Source organism: Oncorhynchus kisutch, linkage group LG6 (genome assembly GCF_002021735.2).
Source record: "Oncorhynchus kisutch isolate 150728-3 linkage group LG6, Okis_V2, whole genome shotgun sequence".
Classification (NCBI taxonomy): domain Eukaryota; kingdom Metazoa; phylum Chordata; class Actinopteri; order Salmoniformes; family Salmonidae; genus Oncorhynchus; species Oncorhynchus kisutch.
In genome coordinates, this window is record NC_034179.2 from 2,082,218 (window position 1) to 2,091,548 (window position 9,331).

The window sequence follows — 9,331 nt, forward strand, 5'->3', positions numbered from 1 at the left end:
GTGAGGTATCATTTAACACAGGAAATTCATCAGGCTTCAGCCATGTTTCAGTCAGGCCAATCACATCAAGATTATGACCAGTGATTACTTCATTGACTATGACGGCCTTGGAAGTGAGGGATCTAACATTAAGTAGCCCTATTTTGAGATGTGAGGTATCACGATCTCTGTCAATAATGACAGGATTGGAGGAGGTCTTTATTCCAGTGAGATTGCAAAGGCAAACACCGTCATGTTTAGTTTTGCCTGATCTAGATCAAGACACAGACACGGTCTCAATGGGGATAGCTGAGCTCACTACACTGACTGTGCTAGTGACAGACTCCACTATGCTGTCAGGCTGGGAAACAGCCTGCTGCCTGGCCTGCACTCTATTTCATTGTGGAGCTAGAGGAGTTAGAGCCATGTCTATGTTGGTAGATAAGATGAGAGCACCCCTCCAGCTAGGATGGAGTCCGTCACTCCTCAGCAGGCCAGGCTTGGTCCTGTTTGTGGGTGAGTCCCAGAAAGAGGGCCAATTATCTACAAATTATATATTTTGGGAGGGGCAGAAAACAGTTTGCAACCAGCGATTGAGTTGTGAGACTCTGCTGTAGAGCTCATCACTCCCCCTAACTGGGGGGAGGCCAGAGACAATTACTCAATGCCGACACATCTTCCTAGTTGATTTACACGCTGAAGCTATGTTGCGCTTGGTGACCTCAATGTTTCATCCTAACATCGTTGGTGCCGACGTGGATAACAATATCTCTATACTCTCTACACTCGCCAGTTTTAGATTTAGCCAGCACCATCTTCAGATTAGCCTTAACATCGGTAGCCCTGCCCCCTGGTAAACAGTGTATGATCGCTGGATGATTCATTTTAAGTCTAATACTGCGGGTAATGGAGTCGCCAATGACTAGGGTTTTGAATTTGTCAGAGCTAATGGTGGGAAGCTTCGGCGTCTCAGACCCCGTAACGGGAGGAGTAGAGACAAAAGAAGGCTCGGCCTCAGACTCCGACTCGCTTCTTAATGGGGAGAACTGGTTGAAAGTTTTGTCGTCTGAATGAGCGACACCGGTTGAGCATTTCTACAGCATTTCCCTCCAGAAGCCGTGAGAAAGTTGTCCGGCTGCGGGGACCGTGCGAGGGGATTTATACTAACGTTACTATCTGTACTTACTGGTGGCATAGACGCTGTTTCATCCTTTCCTACACTGAAATTACCCTTGCCTAACGATTGCGTCTGAAGCTGGGCTTGTAGCACAGCTATCCTCGCCGTAAGGCGATCGTTCTCTTGTATATTATGAGTACAGCGACTGCAATTAGAAGGCATCATGTTAATTTTACTACTTGGCTTCGGCTGGTGGAGGTCCTGACAAACCATGTCCAGATAAAGCATCATGTTAATGTTACTACTGGTTGGCTGGTGGAGGTCCTGTAGAACCATGTCCAGATAAAGCATCATGTTAATGTTACTACTGGTTGGCTGGTGGAGGTCCTGGAGAACCACGTCCAGATAAAGCATCATGTTAATGCTACTACTGGTTGGCTGGTGGAGGTCCTGTAGAACCATGTCCAGATAAAGCATCATGTTAATGTTACTACTGGTTGGCTGGTGGAGGTCCTGGAGAACCACGTCCAGATAAAGCATCATGTTAATGTTACTACTGGTTGGCTGGTGGAGGTCCTGTAGAACCACGTCCAGATAAAGCATCATGTTAATGTTACTACTTAGCTTCGGCTGGTGGAGGTCCTGACGAACCATGTCCAGATAAAGCATCATGTTAATGTTACTACTGGTTGGCTGGTGGAGGTCCTGGAGAACCACGTCCAGATAAAGCATCATGTTAATGTTACTACTGGTTGGCTGGTGGAGGTCCTGTAGAACCACGTCCAGATAAAGCATCATGTTAATGTTACTACTGGTTGGCTGGTGGAGGTCCTGTAGAACCATGTCCAGATAAAGCATCATGTTAATGTTACTACTGGTTGGCTGGTGGAGGTCCTGTAGAACCATGTCCAGATAAAGCATCATGTTAATGTTACTACTGGTTGGCTGGTGGAGGTCCTGTAGAACCACGTCCAGATAAAGCATCATGTTAATGTTACTACTGGTTGGCTGGTGGAGGTCCTGTAGAACCATGTCCAGATAAAGCATCATGTTAATGTTACTACTGGTTGGCTGGTGGAGGTCCTGTAGAACCATGTCCAGATAAAGCATCATGTTAATGTTACTACTGGTTGGCTGGTGGAGGTCCTGTAGAACCACGTCCAGATAAAGCATCATGTTAATGTTACTACTGGTTGGCTGGTGGAGGTCCTGTAGAACCATGTCCAGATAAAGCATCATGTTAATGTTACTACTGGTTGGCTGGTGGAGGTCCTGTAGAACCATGTCCAGATAAAGCATCATGTTAATGTTACTACTGGTTGGCTGGTGGAGGTCCTGTAGAACCATGTCCAGATAAAGCATCATGTTAATGTTACTACTGGTTGGCTGGTGGAGGTCCTGTAGAACCATGTCCAGATAAAGCATCATGTTAATGTTACTACTGGTTGGCTGGTGGAGGTCCTGTAGAACCATGTCCAGATAAAGCATCATGTTAATGTTACTACTGGTTGGCTGGTGGAGGTCCTGTAGAACCACGTCCAGATAAAGCATCATGTTAATGTTACTACTGGTTGGCTGGTGGAGGTCCTGTAGAACCACGTCCAGATAAAGCATCATGTTAATGTTACTACTGGTTGGCTGGTGGAGGTCCTGTAGAACCATGTCCAGATAAAGCATCATGTTAATGTTACTACTGGTTGGCTGGTGGAGGTCCTGTAGAACCATGTCCAGATAAAGCATCATGTTAATGTTACTACTGGTTGGCTGGTGGAGGTCCTGTAGAACCATGTCCAGATAAAGCATCATGTTAATGTTACTACTGGTTGGCTGGTGGAGGTCCTGTAGAACCATGTCCAGATAAAGCATCATGTTAATGTTACTACTGGTTGGCTGGTGGAGGTCCTGTAGAACCATGTCCAGATAAAGCATCATGTTAATGTTACTACTGGTTGGCTGGTGGAGGTCCTGTAGAACCACGTCCAGATAAAGCATCATGTTAATGTTACTACTGGTTGGCTGGTGGAGGTCCTGGAGAACCATGTCCAGATAAAGCATCATGTTAATGTTACTACTGGTTGGCTGGTGGAGGTCCTGTAGAACCACGCCAGATAAAGCATCATGTTAATGTTACTACTGGTTGTCTGTTGGAGGTCCTGTAGAACCACGTCCAGATAAAGCATCATGTTAATGTTACTACTGGTTGGCTGGTGGAGGTCCTGTAGAACCACGTCCAGATAAAGCATCATGTTAATGTTACTACTGGTTGGCTGGTGGAGGTCCTGTAGAACCACGTCCAGATAAAGCATCATGTTAATGTTACTACTGGTTGGCTGGTGGAGGTCCTGTAGAACCATGTCCAGATAAAGCATCATGTTAATGTTACTACTGGTTGGCTGGTGGAGGTCCTGTAGAACCATGTCCAGATAAAGCATCATGTTAATGTTACTACTGGTTGGCTGGTGGAGGTCCTGTAGAACCATGTCCAGATAAAGCATCATGTTAATGTTACTACTGGTTGGCTGGTGGAGGTCCTGTAGAACCACGTCCAGATAAAGCATCATGTTAATGTTACTACTGGTTGGCTGGTGGAGGTCCTGACGAACCATGTCCAGATAAAGCATCATGTTAATGTTACTACTGGTTGGCTGGTGGAGGTCCTGTAGAACCATGTCCAGATAAAGCATCATGTTAATGTTACTACTGGTTGGCTGGTGGAGGTCCTGTAGAACCACGTCCAGATAAAGCATCATGTTAATGTTACTACTGGTTGGCTGGTGGAGGTCCTGTAGAACCACGTCCAGATAAAGCATCATGTTAATGTTACTACTGGTTGGCTGGTGGAGGTCCTGTAGAACCACGTCCAGATAAAGCATCATGTTAATGTTACTACTGGTTGGCTGGTGGAGGTCCTGTAGAACCACGTCCAGATAAAGCATCATGTTAATGTTACTACTGGTTGGCTGGTGGAGGTCCTGTAGAACCATGTCCAGATAAAGCATCATGTTAATGTTACTACTGGTTGGCTGGTGGAGGTCCTGTAGAACCATGTCCAGATAAAGCATCATGTTAATGTTACTACTGGTTGGCTGGTGGAGGTCCTGTAGAACCACTGTCCAGATAAAGCATCATGTTAATGTTACTACTGGTTGGCTGGTGAGGTCCTGGAGAACCATGTCCAGATAAAGCATCATGTTAATGTTACTACTGGTTGGCTGGTGGAGGTCCTGTAGAACCATGTCCAGATAAAGCATCATGTTAATGTTACTACTGGTTGGCTGGTGGAGGTCCTGTAGAACCATGTCCAGATAAAGCATCATGTTAATGTTACTACTGGTTGGCTGGTGGAGGTCCTGTAGAACCATGTCCAGATAAAGCATCATGTTAATGTTACTACTGGTTGGCTGGTGGAGGTCCTGTAGAACCATGTCCAGATAAAGCATCATGTTAATGTTACTACTGGTTGGCTGGTGGAGGTCCTGTAGAACCATGTCCAGATAAAGCATCATGTTAATGTTACTACTGGTTGGCTGGTGGAGGTCCTGTAGAACCATGTCCAGATAAAGCATCATGTTAATGTTACTACTGGTTGGCTGGTGGAGGTCCTGTAGAACAAGTCCAGATAAAGCATCATGTTAATGTTACTACTGGTTGGCTGGTGGAGGTCCTGTAGAACCATGTCCAGATAAAGCATCATGTTAATGTTACTACTGGTTGGCTGGTGGGAGGTCCTGTAGAACCATGTCCAGATAAAGCATCATGTTAATGTTACTACTGGTTGGCTGGTGGAGGTCCTGTAGAACCACGTCCAGATAAAGCATCATGTTAATGTTACTACTGGTTGGCTGGTGGAGGTCCTGTAGAACCATGTCCAGATAAAGCATCATGTTAATGTTACTACTGGTTGGCTGGTGGAGGTCCTGTAGAACCATGTCCAGATAAAGCATCATGTTAATGTTACTACTGGTTGGCTGGTGGAGGTCCTGTAGAACCATGTCCAGATAAAGCATCATGTTAATGTTACTACTGGTTGGCTGGTGGAGGTCCTGTAGAACCATGTCCAGAATAAAGCATCATGTTAATGTTACTACTGGTTGGCTGGTGGAGGTCCTGTAGAACCATGTCCAGATAAAGCATCATGTTAATGTTACTACTGGTTGGCTGGTGGAGGTCCTGTAGAACCATGTCCAGATAAAGCATCATGTTAATGTTACTACTGGTTGGCTGGTGGAGGTCCTGTAGAACCATGTCCAGATAAAGCATCATGTTAATGTTACTACTGGTTGGCTGGTGGAGGTCCTGTAGAACCATGTCCAGATAAAGCATCATGTTAATGTTACTACTGGTTGGCTGGTGGAGGTCCTGTAGAACCATGTCCAGATAAAGCATCATGTTAATGTTACTACTGGTTGGCTGGTGGAGGTCCTGTAGAACCATGTCCAGATAAAGCATCATGTTAATGTTACTACTGGTTGGCTGGTGGAGGTCCTGTAGAACCATGTCCAGATAAAGCATCATGTTAATGTTACTACTGGTTGGCTGGTGGAGGTCCTGGAGAACCACGTCCAGATAAAGCATCATGTTAATGTTACTACTGGTTGGCTGGTGGAGGTCCTGGAGAACCACGTCCAGATAAAGCATCATGTTAATGTTACTACTGGTTGGCTGGTGGAGGTCCTGTAGAACCATGTCCAGATAAAGCATCATGTTAATGTTACTACTGGTTGGCTGGTGGAGGTCCTGTAGAACCATGTCCAGATAAAGCATCATGTTAATGTTACTACTGGTTGGCTGGTGGAGGTCCTGTAGAACCATGTCCAGATAAAGCATCATGTTAATGTTACTACTGGTTGGCTGGTGGAGGTCCTGTAGAACCACGTCCAGATAAAGCATCATGTTAATGTTACTACTGGTTGGCTGGTGGAGGTCCTGGAGAACCATGTCCAGATAAAGCATCATGTTAATGTTACTACTGGTTGGCTGGTGGAGGTCCTGTAGAACCACGTCCAGATAAAGCATCATGTTAATGTTACTACTGGTTGGCTGGTGGAGGTCCTGTAGAACCACGTCCAGATAAAGCATCATGTTAATGTTACTACTGGTTGGCTGGTGGAGGTCCTGGAGAACCACGTCCAGATAAAGCATCATGTTAATGTTACTACTGGTTGGCTGGTGGAGGTCCTGTAGAACCACGTCCAGATAAAGCATCATGTTAATGTTACTACTGGTTGGCTGGTGGAGGTCCTGGAGAACCATGTCCAGATAAAGCATCATGTTAATGTTACTACTGGTTGGCTGGTGGAGGTCCTGGAGAACCATGTCCAGATAAAGCATCATGTTAATGTTACTACTGGTTGGCTGGTGGAGGTCCTGTAGAACCATGTCCAGATAAAGCATCATGTTAATGTTACTACTGGTTGGCTGGTGGAGGTCCTGTAGAACCATGGCCAGATAAAGCATCATGTTAATGTTACTACTGGTTGGCTGGTGGAGGTCCTGTAGAACCATGTCCAGATAAAGCATCATGTTAATGTTACTACTGGTTGGCTGGTGGAGGTCCTGTAGAACCATGTCCAGATAAAGCATCATGTTAATGTTACTACTGGTTGGCTGGTGGAGGTCCTGTAGAACCATGTCCAGATAAAGCATCATGTTAATGTTACTACTTAGCTTCGGCTGGTGGAGGTCCTGGAGAACCATGTCCAGATAAAGCATCATGTTAATGTTACTACTGGTTGGCTGGTGGAGGTCCTGGAGAACCATGTCCAGATAAAGCATCATGTTAATGTTACTACTGGTTGGCTGGTGGAGGTCCTGTAGAACCACGTCCAGATAAAGCATCATGTTAATGTTACTACTGGTTGGCTGGTGGAGGTCCTGTAGAACCATGTCCAGATAAAGCATCATGTTAATGTTACTACTTAGCTTCGGCTGGTGGAGGTCCTGGAGAACCACGTCCAGATAAAGCATCATGTTAATGTTACTACTGGTTGGCTGGTGGAGGTCCTGTAGAACCATGTCCAGATAAAGCATCATGTTAATGTTACTACTGGTTGGCTGGTGGAGGTCCTGTAGAACCACGTCCAGATAAAGCATCATGTTAATGTTACTACTGGTTGGCTGGTGGAGGTCCTGTAGAACCATGTCCAGATAAAGCATCATGTTAATGTTACTACTGGTTGGCTGGTGGAGGTCCTGTAGAACCATGTCCAGATAAAGCATCATGTTAATGTTACTACTGGTTGGCTGGTGGAGGTCCTGGAGAACCACGTCCAGATAAAACGGGGTGGAAAAGTAGAGCGAGGGAAAAATATATATAAAACGGTAATTAAAAAGTAAAAACCGTAAAGTTGGCAGGTAGCAAAGAAACGTTAGCCAGTCATTAAACCTGTAAACAAGTCTATACAGTACATTGGGATGACATTGAATCAATGAGTAAAACTGATTGGATTTGCAAAAAGTCATCAACTTGTTTGTTATAGCCAGGATAATCTCCTCTCTGTTTGTTATAGCCAGGATAATCTCCTCTCTGTTTGTTATAGCCAGGATAATCTCCTCTCTGTTTGTTATAGCCAGGATAATCTCCTCTCTGTTTGTTATAGCCAGGATAATCTCCTCTCTGTTTGTTATAGCCAGGATAATCTCCTCTCTGTTTGTTATAGCCAGGATAATCTCCTCTCTGTCTTTTATAGCCAGGATAATCTCCTCTCTGTTTGTTATAGCCAGTATAATCTCCTCTCTGTTTGTTGTAGCCAGGATAATCTCCTCTCTGTCTTTTATAGCCAGGATCATCTCCTCTCTGTTTGTTGTAGCCAGGATAATCTCCTCTCTGTCTTTTATAGCCAGGATCATCTCCTCTCTGTTTACTATAGCCAGGATAATCTCCTCTCTGTCTGCTATAGCCAGGACCATCTCCTCTCTGTTTGCTATAGCCAGGATAATCTCCTCTCTGTTTGCTATAGCCAGGATAATCTCCTCTCTGTTTGCTGTAGCCATGATAATCTCCTCTATGTGTTCTATAGCCAGGATAATTTCCTCTCTGTCTGCTATAGCCAGGATAATCTCCTCTCTGTCTGCTATAGCCAGGATAATGGCCTCTCTGTTTGCAATAGCCAGGATAATAACCTATCTGTTTGCTATAGCCAGGATAATCTCCACATTGTTTGCTATAGCCAGGATAATCTCGTCTCTGTTTGTTATAGCTCTGATAATATCCTCTCTGTTTGCTATAGCCAGGATAATCCTCTCTCTGTTTGCTATAGCCAGCATAATCTCCTCTCTGTTTGCTATAGCCAGGAAAATCCCCTCTCTGTTTGCTATAGCCAGGGAAATCTCTCTCTCTTTGTGGTATAGCCAGGATAATCTCCTCTCCGTTTGTTATAGCCAGGATAATCTCCTCTCCATTTGTTATAGCCAGGATAATCTCCTCTCTGTCTGCTATAGCCTGGATAATCTCTACTCTTTCTCCTGTGCTGTGTTGTAGGCTATGGGATGGCCTGGAATCTCTAGTATCCTGCTATAACCAGTCCAGACTCTGGGTTTCTGATGGAGGTTGGCCTCTCTGTAACCTCTCTGTAACAGCCAGTCATTATCTAATCTCTGTCTGCTATAGCCAGTCATTATCTCCTCTCTGTCTGCTATAGGCAGCCATTATCTCCTCTCTGTCTGCTATAACCAGTCATGATCTCCTCTCTGTCTGCTATAGGCAGCCATTATCTCCTCTCTGTCTACTATAGCCAGTCATGATCTCCTCTCTAAATGTCTGTTATAGCCAGTCATTATCTCATCTCTAACTGTATGCTATAACCAGTCATTATCTCCTCTCTGTCTGCTATAGCCAGTCATTATCTCCTCTCTAACTGTCTGCTATAGCCAGTCATTATCTCATCTATAACCGTATGCTATAACCAGTCATTATCTCCTCTCAAACTGTCTGCTATAGCTAGTCATTATCTCCACTCTAACTGTCTGCTTTAGCCAGTCATTATATCTTCTCTAACTGTCTGCTATAGCCAGTCATTATCTCGTCTCGAAATGTCGTATGTATCCAGTCATTATCTCCTCTCGAAATGTCTTATATATCCAGTCATTATCTCCTCTCTAAATTTTTGCTATAGCCAGTCATTATCTCCACACTGTCTGCTATCCAGTCATTATTTCCTCTCTAACTGTCTACTATAGCCAGTCATTATCTCCACTCTAACTGTCTGCTATAGCCAGTCATTATCTCCTCTCTAA